The sequence below is a fragment of the Silene latifolia genome, chromosome Y (assembly GCF_048544455.1).
Source record: "Silene latifolia isolate original U9 population chromosome Y, ASM4854445v1, whole genome shotgun sequence".
NCBI classification, from domain to species: domain Eukaryota; kingdom Viridiplantae; phylum Streptophyta; class Magnoliopsida; order Caryophyllales; family Caryophyllaceae; genus Silene; species Silene latifolia.
Genome location: NC_133538.1, coordinates 433,196,597 through 433,201,552, shown reverse-complemented (window position 1 = coordinate 433,201,552; position 4,956 = coordinate 433,196,597). Strand labels below are relative to the sequence as shown.

General features: G+C 35.3%; 1 long non-coding RNA gene across 1 annotated transcript; it reads right to left on the bottom strand.

The window, feature by feature from the left end:
* Positions 1–812: 812 nt before the first annotated feature.
* Positions 813–2,712, bottom strand: LOC141633251 (uncharacterized). Its single transcript, XR_012538044.1, has 3 exons — positions 2,518–2,712; positions 2,365–2,407; positions 813–1,074 (listed from the first exon to the last, which is right to left on the bottom strand). It is a non-coding gene; the product is annotated as an uncharacterized LOC141633251 (long non-coding RNA).
* Positions 2,713–4,956: the final 2,244 nt, after the last annotated feature.

The window sequence follows — 4,956 nt, the reverse complement described above, 5'->3', positions numbered from 1 at the left end:
CCTAATGCAACACTGAAAAGGAATTGTGATGTATAAGCAATCTCGCCCCATACTGAAACTGAGTTCTTTAAATGCTCTCATGCAAGTGGGACGGCAAGAAAACAAAGCCTCCTTAAAAAGTATTACTTCTGTTTGCATTGTCTCCAAATAATAGTCCCCTCGCCAAATATAACATGTTGCCTAAAGTAAAAGGATACTGGTATTACATCTCCTTTCTATTGTCCTCATTTCCTTTTAGGTAAAAAAGGATACTGGTACATCTCCTTTCTATTGTCCTCATTTCCTTTTAGGTAAAAAGTGCAGAAGTTATTTAATCACTTCTTGCATATAACATTTGCACTTTGTGTGGATACAAAGTTAGGAGGGAGGGGGTGGTGTCAGCCAGCCGTCAGGGAGTTAGCCCTTCAAATTTTTCCAACTTTGGAAAGATTTTGATTTGATTTAGAGGACCATCTTCCCGGCTATTTCCCTCCAGTGTTCTATGCTAACCAAACAAAGGAAATTGTATCCTTTATTATCCCACTTCCTCCAATCACCTTACCCAAACAAGGTCTTAGTCAGATACTCAAATGAAAACAATATAAATGAGATGGAGAGAAATCAAGAATACTACAACTATATACCTCTTTAGTCCCTTTAGAATCTATGGTTCAGTACTCTAGTTTCAATAAGCAAAGCCCACGCACTAACAAAAATAATAGCAAACCATCTAGGCTTATGTCTGGACCACTATCCGCAGATCCAACCCCAGGCAAAAAGACAGCATGAAATATGACCTCAAAGATAGCATTTGTAGTCATACACCACAGACGTGCACAAGTAAGAAGTCACTCAATTGAAAGTGTAAATCAACAAAAGTACACATACAATGACACTCCAAAGTATCTTTCATGTACCTCTTTGAATAAGAGCAGCCTATTTGACAAATCAAGAGTTTGAAGAGCAATAAAAAACAAAACAAACGCTCATCTTAGTTTCTGAAGATAGTCTTAAGCTTCATCAATTTTGTTATTCATCAGCCAAAAGTAAGGACTTCCGGCGAACTACAAAACACACCAGTACCTCCTTTAATGCCTGAAAAAAAAAACAATCAAAACAATGTTTATAAATAATCCCAGTAGAACTAAAATAAGAAAGAAAAGAAGAGAGCATGATTTCAAATATATGCCTTAAGGTCCTGAAGGCATGTAAGATGCAAGGTCAAGAATTGGGAGTGGGACAGTAAGAGCTTACTATGCAACTGGATATTGAACTTACATTAGTGGAGCCAAGCAGAAAAAAAAAAACGGGCAATGCTAGAAAATATTCCTAGATCAGTAGCAAAACTGATGTGGTGCAACAAACCAATATGAGTTTAGTATCTCTGATAGTTTTCATATATATTCCAACTCCCGTTGTACTTCTGGAATCATAAAGGATTTTGTGAGATGTAATATGGGCGATGAGGTATCTTCCAAGTTTAAGAACAGTATTAAGAACTTTTTATTGAAAACTTACAACGCCCCTGAATGCGTCAAACTCAATGACACGGCTTAAACAGATACTCAGTATCAGCCAACATCAAGCATCATGATGATGCATGCAATCAACAAATACTCAAGAGAGAAATGAAAATGCAAAGGAGTGGGACAATCAAATGAAGTGCAAGCTTTCACCCAATCGATTAAAACTTTCAAATAAACAGACAAACAAGAAGAAAATGGGCAGGCTGCATGGATGCTCAGAGAAACATCTAACAGCTGGGTTAATTTTCCCGTCATCTTGAATCTAGTTCCCGCGTAATTCTCTGTTCTTTATACTACATTTCTCCAGCGTTGCAAAAGAATATGGTTGACAGGAGCTACAGATGTTCCACATTTTTAGTCCCTATACTTGCAAGCAAATTAAATCCTAACCTGGTAAACTCGCTTGTTTACTGCTTAATAAGATAAATTATGCGATCCCAATTTTAGAAAAGCTATGTATTACGTGTTTGTTAAGTCAAATCAAACAAACATATGACATCGCCCATAAGGATCTACTCCAACCAAGCCGCCTTGGTTTCGTTCTTCGGATTAGCACCACTTTCCAAAATATATGTCGAAAATGTTGCAAATACAAAGAATGAGAATCAATATACAGTTAAATAGAACCTAAAATCGAACTCCAATCAGACGGAAAACGAATCAATCCAGGTAAACAACAATCCAGATACTTAATTCATTCATCACGAACCATCAAACAACAACAATTCTTTCCTTTTTTTGATTTCTTATCCTATGCCCACAGGGTTAGAAAAACCGATATATATATATATATATATATATATATATATATATATATATATATATATATATATATATAGGGTTTGACTTGAAAACATACTTTTTGTGCCTCTGAGCAAAAGGAGAATTCTTCTCATCCTCCTCTGTTAATCAACATACACAAATGCATTATTAATTTATAATTACATCCATAATCATACGATTAATTGAAATCAATCAAGATAAAAAAAAACAATGAAAAAATGAATAATACCAATTAAACCAAGAGACATCTTGGTGATGATGGTGCCAGTGATGGCGAAACCAACGAGGAAAGGCCAGTTACGGTTCCACTCCCTCTTGAAGAATATTGGCCATGGATCGAATTTTCTCCACCACATTTTTGTCTATCTTTTCTCTCTTCTTTTTCTCTCTTTTTTGTTGAATCTGATCTGATTTCCAGTCTCTTGTGACTCTGTGTGTTTATCGGCTATGGAATTTACACTACTTTTTTCTGTTTGTTGGACTTGTATAGGTGATTGTCTAAGCCCAGTCCGTGCGTTTCTCATTGACTGGGCCGTTTGCCATTGTTAGCATCGATTCTTGTTTAAGACGGGTAGGACTGTGTTTAAAATTTTAAGGGGGCGTTTGGTTCGAAGGGAAGGAATGGAATGGATTGAAATCTTATACCATTGTGATATGGATTCTAAATCCCATACTTGGTTTATATTGTTTGGTTGAACCTTGGAATGGAATAAAATGTTAAACATTATGGAATGGAGTTAGAATCTTGGGTGAAAGGTTGGGTATGAGATTAGAGGGAGTTGGAATGGATTTAGAATCCATCCGGATTCTAACTCCATTCCAAAATAGCTCAAACAAACACTAGAATAGATTAAATCCATTCCAACTCCTCCAACCAAACACCTAAAAGAGTTAAATGGATTAAAAGTGTATTCGGTAATATTTAGGACTAGTGAGTTTGTCTCATTTATCAAAGTCGGATGAAACTTGATCTATTTTATGTCTTATATCGTCCTATAGCATAGGACGGGTCCATAGAAAAAAGAGTTCAGTTTCTCATTATTTTGGGGAAAAAAGAAAAAGAAAACAGTAGTTAGGAAAAGGAAAAATTATGAATTATCACCTAATATGTTCTACTTTTTACAAATTACCACCTAATATATTCAACTTTACAAATAACCAGCAACTTTTCATATATATCCACACCATTTTCACTTATTCTACATTCTTGTGACGATTTTACTTAATTATCGACTCGATTTCATTTTAACGGCTTTCAATTATTTTAAATGACCAAATTACCCTTACTAATTAGAAATTTTCACTCACTCCCTCACCCAATTCACAATTACATACACTCATGTGATTCAATCTAGAAATCAATTTAGGGATTCCTTCCATTTATCCCATTTTCTTCATCTTTATAACGGTCAGGAAATCACAGTGCCTTCCTCTCTGACTCATGTGCGCACGACTCAGCTAAATCCCGCACGGTCACTTCGCACGGTGCTCGGCCTCCTCTGCCATTTATGAGCACGATGCTTTGCTTTCTCTATCTTTCTTCAATCTATTGACTTATGACTGGAATTAGCATGTGGTAATTGGGATGTTCATTCTTCGATCCGAGCGGAACCGTCCTAAACCCGATTACTCTTCTTACTTTGATTTCTTTTTATTGGAGTTTGAATTGATCCAAGTTTGAGCTCGGAGATGGGATGGTGGTGTATCGACTCCGGGGCAACACTGCGATTCTTGACTGAGTAGCATCGAGACATGGTAGCTAGAGTGGGCTGTTTCTGGGCAAAAGAGGGTGGTGGAGTTGTGCAACTCGGTTTCGGTGTCGATACGAGGTGGTGTTGATTAGGGTGGCTGCAAGTGTTTATGGGTTGATAAAAATGAAAAAAAATGGGATAAATTGAAGGAATTCCTAATATGAGTGTGTGTAATTGTGAATTGGGAGAGGGAGTGAGTGAAAATGTCTAATTAGTAAGGGTAATTTGGTCATTTAAATAATTAGAAGTCGTTAAAATGAAACCGAGTCGATAATTAAACAAAGTCGTCACAAGAATGTAGAATAAGTGAAAATAGTGTGGATATATGTGAAAAGTTGGTGGTTATTTGTAAAGTTGAATATATTAGGTGGTAATTTGTAAAAAATGGAACATATTAGGCGGTAATTCATAATTTTTCCTTAGGAAAAAGATAGGTTGTAACACCCGCCATTTTTGTATTCTACTTTAGTGACCGTATTTTATTTCGATTACGATTTGATTTGTATGACTCAGAATTTATTTGTGAGCCATTTCTTTTCTTCCTTTGAATTCTTAAGTTCTCTTATGTCTCGAATATTCCTTTGTTTCGAGAGTTATTATGTTTCTAATCTTTGGAGCTTCGTTTTATTTATTCATTTATTAGTATTATAATTCTACTCCGAGTTAATTCGTTGGACTTTGGAAATTATCTCTTTTGAACCCTTTTTATTCTTATTCATTTTTTTATCTCATATGTTTTAATTCTTACTTATGAGATTTAAATTTTTTTTATCTTTTAATTTACGGTTTTGATTTATTTGTTTTATTAAATCCGTTCTTAGTTGATTTGCGGTCCAATTTATCAAATGGACCGAGTATTGTTCAAATGATCATTTTAAGATCAAAACCTAAGCCTTTTACCGTGATATTTTAAAAGG